The sequence below is a fragment of the Larus michahellis genome, chromosome 2 (assembly GCF_964199755.1).
Source record: "Larus michahellis chromosome 2, bLarMic1.1, whole genome shotgun sequence".
Classification (NCBI taxonomy): domain Eukaryota; kingdom Metazoa; phylum Chordata; class Aves; order Charadriiformes; family Laridae; genus Larus; species Larus michahellis.
Genome location: NC_133897.1, coordinates 136364125 through 136374816, shown reverse-complemented (window position 1 = coordinate 136374816; position 10692 = coordinate 136364125).

Here is a 10692-nt window from a genome sequence, read left to right as displayed (position 1 = left end):
GTCTACTTTTAATAGAAACATTCCTCATGTATTCTAACAAATCACGTATATCTGAATTCTACATACAAAGCTGTAATTCCATTGAGAGTTTGTAGTGACATTGATAAATGATGTCACCAGAACCCTTTGCTTGAATTACAATCTTAATTATGTACACCTGGGTTCTTATTATTCTTTATATTATTTCTGTCATAGCACTATCTTGTCCTATTCTTACTCTGATGCTAATTTGTTTTATCAGTAGCCTAGGCACTGCAGCTTAGCAAAGCCTGTCCACAGTGTTTAAATGACTGTAAATTTCCTCCTTGTTATTGCTGTTTTAAAGACAGACTTTAGCAATAAACAACAAATACAATTCTTTCCATGAAGCTAATGCACATTTTACGTAAAGTTTTTTGGGGTTGTTTTTGTTTTTCTCACAGTTCTCTTACTTAAGACTATCCAGCATTTCTGACTGCTTCTAGCTGTTTCATGTCTCTTGAGAAAAGAAGAGCAAAAAGGTTTGTTTGCTTATTTATTTTTGTAGGAGAGGAATTCCCATATGGCTGAAGGTGGGAAACACTCTGTATGGTAAGCCTGAGAATGGGAAATACAAGTTTCTTCTAGTTCTTATTCTTTTGTTTTTTTTTCTATATTCACCTTGTGAACCTAACCAGGATTACTTTTGTCACAGGAAATATAAAAGACTCTGCTTTGAGTGCATGTGTGGCCAATGGAATCCCTTTAAAAATGATCAATCAGGCTGTGCCTTGCTTTGCTCTGGAAGCCCCTTGAAGAGACAAGCTTGCAACAAAGGTGATTAAAAGCTCCGAAATCCACTTTATCCTCCTAACATTTAAAAAGCATGAAGAAAACCTAGACTTTTAGGGTATAACTTGCATCTGTTCATTATGTTTATTTAACTTAAAGAATGTAGGTCCTATCTTGTACAATGCTCACAGTTACACACTTGAGAGAAGTTCAGAGCTAAATGCTAACACATTAGTTCTGAACTAGTCTTTAGTCAGGCAAAAGTACTGATGAGCTGTGTCAGACTTGAAAAAGGAGTTGGAAGATTTGGTTCTTGTAACCATTTATTTCTCCTCCTTTTTTTGTATAAGCTTCCTCTTATTTCTGTCCATAGACAAAATCTGAATTTTATCTTCTAGAAAAAAGGTACATTTCTGCTTCCTTTGTAGTCACACTGACCAGGACTGCATATTAACACTTGTTTTCCTTCCCATCACTAGTGATCACACATTCGTTTGTCCTTCTGCAACAGCAACCCACAAAAGCCTGAAAAAATAGGAGTCAAAATGCTCTGAATGTTGGAGTATTTATTACTGGCATATCAGAAGAAAAACTTAGAAATCAAAAGGAGCGTGGACAGAAATCTGGACAACCCTATAGTAAGTATAATTCATTTACCAAAGGTGTTTGAAACAAATATTTTCTTACCTTTTAGTTTAGTCAAGATGGCTTGTATATGAACAATCACATATGCTCAAGCCTACACTACAGAAATTATTAATTCTTGTTTCAACTCTCTGCCACTGAAAATTTGCACTTATATTATTTCTCTTGCCAGTTGCTACGTTCATCTTTACAGTCTCAGTTCTTTCTCATGAGAGGTATAGGTCCAAATAAGCCTTTGGACTTTTCCCACACTGTTTCTTGAGCATGAGTTCTGTTCTGGTGGCTCTTGTCCCAGACATAAACGACAAGTTCCTTCAGAAAACATTCAGTCCTTCCATTCCCTGCAGTGACTGTAACTTTTTACTGTTCCACAGTCTCTAAAATGCTAATTAGAACTCTTATCAGCCCACGGGTTGTAATTCTGAACTTTGGATATTTCTCAATAATTCCAGCCTAAGTCATTAACCATCACCTTCTGGAAACTGCACAAGCCATCACAGCAGTCAAGAATATGGAAAACTGTAGGAAGGTGGACTTAAAAGCCAGCACTGTCAAGTGAGAGGAAAACTAAGCCTGCCTTTACTTTGCTAATCCTTTAAACACTTGGATCAGTTTTCAATAATCTTTTTCACGCTTCTGATATGTTCACAGGGATCTGCGTTTCAGAAGGCCTTGCCATCCAAAGATAGCTTCACATTCAGCCGGGGTTTGAATTGCATGTTAATTATTTTAAATATACCAGAATGCATCAGTTTCCCATTCTGGTACCCCTTACAATTTTGAGCGTGTAAAACAGCCCTTTTTTTTCAGCAGCAGAAGATCCAAAGAGGTCTTTTTCACCCCTTAGTTGATATATATGTGTGTGTGCACGCATGAAAATGTGTGTAGATGCTCTCTGTGAATGGCCTTTATTTTCTGTCATTCCAAGGTCTTAGGCATGTGAGTTGTTGCCTAAAACTTGCAGTCTACTCGGAAGAATGTGAACCAAATAAATAACAAGATGAAGCACAGCTGCTGTTATAAACCGTAGGAGAGATTTGAAAAAGGTAAGCTCTTTCTGGTTTACTAGTTTTACTTTGGTCTTTCTGTGACCCTCAGTAAAAAAAGTGAGAAATTAGAGGAAAAAATATTGCTGGAAATTTAACTTACATGGACTACTAGATTAATCCACCTAAGGCTCCTTCAAAAGAAATGAGCCAATAAACCTAAGTTAAATACTTGGAGTCCAGACACTTAAAGCTCCATTGAATCAGGATTTTTACAGAATCTCAGTGGTAACATACATTTCCACACCTGGTAAAAATTCATGTACAAAACTGACTCATGTTAGAGAGAAGAGGCAGGGGAACAGATTCCTGTGGCTGTAATCCAGTTCTGTAATTTTCCTATTAATTTGTTTTTGTGGAGATGGAAGGAGTTCCTATGTAACTAGAGAACCCGATGGGACAACTTCCATATTCTTTTAAAACGAATTCTGTCATTGGTGAATAATGCTTAGCGGTAGTTCATACAGAATAGGTATGGCCTGGAACAGAAGTAAATGAAACTATCCCAGGACTGCTTCTTTTAGTTGTTTAAATGAGAGACAAATATCAAACTATTTTTTTCTCTAAGACTATGCAAGTCCTCCACGAGTTAGGACCAACACACCATTCAGCTGCTTTCCTTCTCCATTTATTGTCTGAGACACTCGCTGATTTTTCTTTTTAGCGCAGCTGTAAACCTATTTATAACAGGGATCCTAATGAAGGTGTAGAACTGACCAATATTTCTCTGTGCATTCCTGAGACCACTTTGCTTGAAAAGAGCTTTGTTTTTTCCCGTATTTCTTCTTTCCCTGACCTTTGATTCCTTTCTCCAAAATATACTTCACCTGTCTCCCCAGGTTAGAGTGAACTTTTCTGGGACAACACATTTGTGTTTCTTCCAAACTGAAATGGGATCCTAATTAGATTGGTGTCCCTTTGGTGTTATAGTACTACAAAACATAAATAATAACAGCAACAGCTGAAATGGAACAGTGATCCTGCATTCAAGCACTTATGATCTGTTCTTGGACATGGAATGTACACAAATGCACTTTGGGTTAGATTCCAAGGTCAGTTACCCAACTACAAATTAGATTTAACTCCACTGGATTTAAGAGAGCTGATACGGATGTATATTTGGATAACTAAATCTGATTTTTTACATTTTGTCTCAAATAGTTTGACTCAAATCTTTCCTGTGTTCACCACTAAGTCTTCCAGGGTGGAGGAATGCAATCTCAAAAGATAATATTTTTAATTAATTTTTAGTAAACCCTACACAGTTATTTTTAAAAGAACAAGAACAAAAGCTCTCATCTTTTAGTTTCTTGGAATACAGATTTTTCCAATCTCTCTTTGAGATTCTAAAATAAAACAATAAATAGAGAGAATACATTGGTCAGCGGTCCTTGCCCTGAATATACCTGGGACACGGGCTCATTCACAGCTCATCAGTCAAAGCTGAGCCACGCTCCGTCGTACCAGGTGGCTGCTGCCTCAATACTCTTCTATTTGCACTTCACAGTGGGAAGAAAATTATCACAACCCTTCCAAGTACACTCCAGATGAGGGCATGGGAAATGTGCTGCAAGCAAATTTCATCCAGAAAGGGAGAAGATGACGATTTGGAAAGCCATTAAACTCATTTCTTCACTCCCCAGAAGTCTTGTGTTTGCCATTTTCTCCAATTACCGTGCAGAGCACAACACTTCTTTCCTCCACATTCCTCCTCCTCCTCATTATGATTTCCCCACCCTTGTGAGACACAAAACCAGAGAGCCTATCATTAATCTTCTTTCCCAAAGTGTTTAGGTCTATGAGATCTGGCTTTAATTACCAGCCATGAGAAGAACTAATTACTCTGGCCTAACAAAGACAGGATGGCGGAAGGGGGTGATGCTGTGAGGATCTGTCAGTGCACATCTTAGTGTATGAGATATTCCCATTGCTACTTCTGTGTCACTTGAGAAAAGAGATAAAAGGACAAGCATGCAGGAGTTACTCCAAGTTTATAAATGCCTCCAAAGATACCTCTGTGGGAATTAAAGTTTTCCTTGTGGGAGTAGTTCTTGTAGAGTGCAGAGCAAACAGATAGCACTTCAACAATAAATGCATAATGATAATGAGTTGACCAGTGACTCAAAGCTGAGCTATGCAAGCCTAAAATAAGCATTACAAATGTGGGAGTCGATAATTCTGGATCAAGGGACAAAATATTTCACTGCTTTAAATGTAAAGAAGCTACTTATCTTTCCATCAGCTGAAGCTGGATCTGGCCACATCACTTCTGAAGAGTTGCGTTCCTCTGTGGAATTGAGTTAGTTCATAATACATTTAATAACTCCAAAATAATCTTCTTATTTAGCCTGGAAGTCAGACTGGAACACTGACTTACAAATAAGTACTCTACGCTGAATGGAGCTACAGCTTGTTGAAGTTAAAGCACTTCAATATTTCAGCCAATAAAACAAGTTGTTTCTCTGATCCTTCTGTGTACCTAAATGAATTGACTGGGTGCTTTAAAATATCAAGTATAATGCAGAAACAGCATTTAAAGAGAAAGATGTGTATGGCAACTTTATGTTACTTAGTAACTGGGACAATAACATTAAAAATGATAAGTGAAATGGGAACCATTCCAGGAAAAATACATAATGTCTGAGCTTGCAGTGTAAAACATCTTGCAGAAGGCCTGAAAAGGCTGAATAGGTCAAGACCAGAAAAAAATCCCAGAACTTCTCTGGAGAATCTGGCATTCAGCAATTGTTTTTTTCTGGCTGAGAACTGTGGCATAACACATCTGGCACAGATGTGACTTGGTATGGAAGTCCTGTCCAGCAAGCCACCAGCTGTGCCTCATCTTTCCCTGTTTTCATAACCCAGGCTGCTTCATCCTCTACTGTGCTCCCAGTATACTCAGTGGTTCTTCCTTAACTGGGGAATCTGCAGCAGGCATGTTACTGCTACTTGGAAGACACTACATCGACAAGTATCATCAGTCATCCTGCTCTGCTTTGTGATTTTAACATATCCGAAGCAGTCCAAAACATAGAGTTAACTACCTAGGGTTCCAGAAACAATGTTCCTATGCTAACGTACTGCTTTGCCTGGTTTAAAAGATATTTCTTCCTATCTGGTTTTAATATTGACTCTAGAAAAACAGTGGCTCTTTTATTGTCCAGAACGGTATGCAGCAAGCCCTTTTCTCCTGAGTGCAATTACTGCAGAAGCTATCTTGCTGTGCCATCACATCTAATCCATTGGATCACCTTGACTCAACTTCTAGTTATTTTGTGATACATCACTAAGTACCACAAGGCTTTTAATGTTTATTTACTTCAGTAAGATTTTTGTTCCACTTTTGTTCCATGATTCATGACTCAATCTATTATGCAGAATCAATCATCTTTAATTGCCTCAGCTATGACAACTACATTATGACAATTAGGAACATAGTGCCTATCAGGTGGATATTATTACCCTCGCCTTTCTTTGGGGCCTGACTTTGCTTTAATTGATTTCATTAGAAGGCCTAGCCTTTGGGAGATGCAGTTCAGGGTCAGTAGCATTTCCACCTCATTTTATTGGTTTGAAAGGGGTAGGGGCGGGACAGCCTTTATAACAAAGCATCCTGTGTTTTTTATACATAATGGGAAAAAAGTTGTGTCATCAAAGTTCTTAGTCTGAAATTGTTGTGGTTTTTGTTTTTTTAAATACACTTCAGCTACTCAGATTGCATAGAGAAACTATTTTCAATGCTTTTGAATGCCTCCAAACATTACACCTTCTGGATGACAGACAAACTGTGTTGAAGAACTGCTGTGTCAACAGTTTGTGTTGCAGCTGACTCATCGTGACTTTCATGCACGCACAAAAGTAAACAGAGAAATTGTGTTGATTTGCTGAGTGCTATGCAATCCTTCATCCATCTGAAGTCCTCATCCATCTGAAGTCACCTCCAATAAATACATTAAGTAACACATTATCTAATGCTTCTCCAAGTCCTATCAATAATGAATGCTGCAAGTATTTGTATATTCAGGTTGCTGCTCAACCTTGTGTGACAGACCAGAATCAAATTACTTTACCATGAATGGCCTGTAAGAGACCCGGGGCAGTAAGAGATGCAGACTCTGTGCACTGGCAGAAAGGAATGCATGTGTTACCGAGCTCCATAACGTTCACTTTGGCTACAGGCAAGCATTTCTTTTCTGCACTGGATGAAAGACTAAAAGAAGTTTTATGGCCTGTGTAATGTAGAAAGTAAACCTCTCTGGTCATAATTGTCTATGAATTCCAGACAAGGGATTCCCGGTCTACAAATCCCAGCTAATCTGTTTTCTCCCCTCCCTTTCATGGGACCAATGGTCATAGGGAGTGGTGAGTTTCACACACACACACACACACACACACACACACACACACACACACACACTTCTTCAATTCATTTGCCTGAAATTTAGAGAGGTGCAAAAGACCAATCCTTCCTGTCAGTCCAAGTAGAGCAACATAAGGAATACATGTATCCTAGGGAATGTGGTCTCTTCCAGCAGAAGGAAATATGTTTGTACGGATCCATGAAAGTTAAAGGGGAAAGTAGGTTTGCATGTATTTTTCCAAAACAGAGAAGAGAAAGAAAGGAAGGAAGAAAGGAAGGAAGAAAGGAAGAAAGGAAGGAAGAAAGGAAGAAAGGAAGAAAGAAAGAAAGAAAGAAAGAAAGAAAGAAAGAAAGAAAGAAAGAAAGAAAGAAAGAAAGAAAGAAAGAAAGAAAGAAAGAAAGAAAGAAAGAAAGAAAGAAAGAAAGAAAGAAAGAAAGAAAGAAAGAAAGAAAGAAAGAAAAGAAAGAAGGAAGGAAAGGTTTCAAAGATCCCTAAAAGGAATAATGGCAAATGAAATGCTGTTTAGAATGCCATGTATGATGCAAAAATCAGTGAACAGACAAATCAACTAAAAGATTTAAGAAAGATTTCTTATAGAAACAGTTTGTAAATTATATTTAAAAAGGAAAGCTAGCAGTACATGACAGAACACGACAGGAATGATTTAAAATAATTTTCAGGGGGACTTTCTTAATTACTTATTGTGCAGCTTTCTAGTGTGTCTTCAAAACAAGCAAACTAGGGAGTTTTGTTATTTTGAACTGGAAAGCATGCTTTAAAACAGTGAGCTTTAATGCCTCAACATTGAATTAGCTCCTACATATTATATGACTGTTTAAATAAATTGTTTAGTGTCAATAAAATCTTTTTTGAACAAATAACAGGGCGTATCACTACACCCTTTTCACACAATCTGTTCTAGAACAATTGCTGTCTCGCTGAAATGAAGAGTTACTCCAATAAAAATCCTAAGCAATTTGATCAGGTGATTTTTATGCAATATTAACAGGGTTGTCACAGCAGACAGTGTGAAAGACTGCTTGATAAATACGTGTAAGAAATAAAATAGCAATTATAGCAATTAATAGCTATGAAAAAAATAAAAGATCTATTTTCTGGCAAAAAAAAACAACCCAAAAGATTATGTAGATAATTAATTTTAAGTGTACACAGTATTTTTCACCCCAGCAGGTTCTAAACTGGTATAAACAGGCTCACTGAAATGCATGTTATATGTGGGGTCAGAGAAAGACAGAGCAGCTGATTAATGCTTTACAGCGATGCTGCACTACATGGTTTCGGGCAGGAAATGAAGAACACCTTTTCTCTGTGGAAACAACTGAGGAATTTAAGAGGGCAGAATATTTTTACCCACACTGATTTTGGGCCAGGTCATCAGCTTTAAGACCCTTGCTCTCGTAAATATGACATGAGATCTCTAAAATTACCATGGGCAGCAAGGCTACGTCTTTTGGTTTTGTTAGAAAACTATGTAAGCCACCGAGTTTCTGCAAATACTAGTTGCACCCAAGAATCTGCAGGGTTGCGAAAAAAGGGTCCCAGAAGGCCTGAATCCCACCCACTCCCAGTTCTCTGACTATCTTTGGGAAGATGTTGTTCAATCAAAATACCAACATGGCCTGCTGATGCTTGAGTCCTGAAAATACGTGAGTTGTGAAAGAAGGATTCACAGCACAAAGCAGTCCCATCACGTGGTGCAGGAGCACTAAACAACAAAATCTACCACTTTTGTCAGAGTAAATAGCTTGTAGATGCATCTATGAATGTTAAACTCACTTCAAACAGCAGGGAGCAGGCAGCCTACTGTTTGAAATAAGAATGTGTGCTTACAAATCATCCACTATTGAGGGACTTTCCCCATCAGTCCACAAGCCAGCAGGCAATCTAATTTTTACTTTAATGGTTCCTACAGTGTTGAACTGGCTTTCTTGCAAAATCCCGTTCATTTCACCTCTGCCTGTTTTTGAAACACCAGCCTAAGACCTTTCCTGCCCATAAGGTGTTTGCAGAGTTATAATTGTAGGCCATGTATTAGTTCAGATCCTGTGTTGTTTTTTTTTTATTTTTATTTGTGGGGACACCTTATTATTTATTTAAATAATTTCTTTGCCTCAATTAGATTTTGTTTGATTTTGGTCTTAGTACTACGACACTAAGAACTAAAAAAAAAAAAAAAAGACTACCACAGTTTACTTACCGTTGTTTGATATACCATTTACTGAACTTTACAGAGAACCATGATAAACAACTGCATTCGGGGCCACTAGAACATGGTATCAACTCCTAGCAGTACTCATGGCAACCTGGCTGAAATATATTTTAATATTATTGACCCAGAAAAAAAGCATTTTACTTCTCACCTGAGCAGACAAATTGTGAGAAGACAGGTTTCTGAAGAAGGCATCTTCCCATTGGGTACAACCAGAATGGGACAGAATAAAACACGAGCTCTACTTGATAATATCTTTCTTTGTATGATATATGGAAGTCCTACAGTATTTTGTCACAGTTATCCCAAGTTAGCTGATTTGTTTTAAGGTTCTATGAAAATAGAAATTAGATTCGTCATCTTCTTCCCAAAGTTTTCAATCTACAGGTATATAAAATCTTTAATGTAAGTAGCCTACCACAAGTTATGTGAACTGCTTTCTTGGGAAGTGCTGTTCTCATTTTCAATGGTATTTTTTTATATTACCACACATTCTGCTAGCTTTCCGTATGCTTTTTAAAATTGATTTTAAAAGAACAAGCCAGCTATAAGCTGCACTAACACATCAGCGCTAATCTCTTAGTTAAATAGTTTCTGTTACGTGAGCCAGTCACCACTGAGTGTTCGTTTGTGTATGGGAACTATTCCATGTGAGTATTTAGCTGGGATGGGTTCCTGGCTTTATCTTGCTATACTAACTAAAAAAAAAAATAAAATAAAATGTATGTGTACAGAAAATCCTGTGTTTTCAAGGTGCTTGACTATGTGTCAAGATAAATGGCAAAATACATACTCTTATAGTTAATATCATAACTTTGAACATGGTATTTTAACATGATATAGGTATTTTACAGGCATTCTAATCTACAGTTATTCTGCTGTGGTCTGGGTAGAAAAAGAATAAATTATTATCAATACAAGATATAAAATCATGACAATGAAAATAATGCCTCTACTTGTAGTTACAAAACTTCAGAGATCTGCACTTTAGACCCACAATTGCAAAGTATAGATAAAATTCTGAATCTATTAAAAACATTGAACATTTTGCCATTGACCATTTGCTATACAGCAAATATTTCACTGACATCATTTATATGGCATCAAAGGGAGGAGGTAGAAAGAAGTGTCAGTAGGATGTGGCAATGTTTTCTTTGTTGCTGAGATTGTTATATGGTACCAGACATATTTATATTTTTTATTCTAGAAGAAATTATAATCATTTTTGAAGTTTGGGAATAGATGGAGTCCAGAATAACATATAATTTCCAAGGATGTCTGGGCTTTCATAGAGAAGATCCTGTAAAAGAAAGTTGATTCCTCTTGAAAAATATCAACTTCCCCTCTCCAAAGAGTCTTCATCTCTACTTGCAGAACTCTTACCTTAAATAAGAAGGAACATGTAGGCTGAAGAGCATGGAATAATTTTCTAACACTAAGATTCAATACCCTGTAAAGCACCTTCTCAAGAGAGGTTGCAGGAGACCATTGCTTGAGTCATTGAAAACTAAACCAGACAAAACTTCATATAATACACTGTAGGGAACAATTCTGGATGAGTAGGGACTGGACTAGTTGATTTAACAAATCTTCCTCATTTCTAGCTTCTTTTGCAGCAACTTTAATGGGACACAAAATATGCAAAGCTTCCAAAATGGCT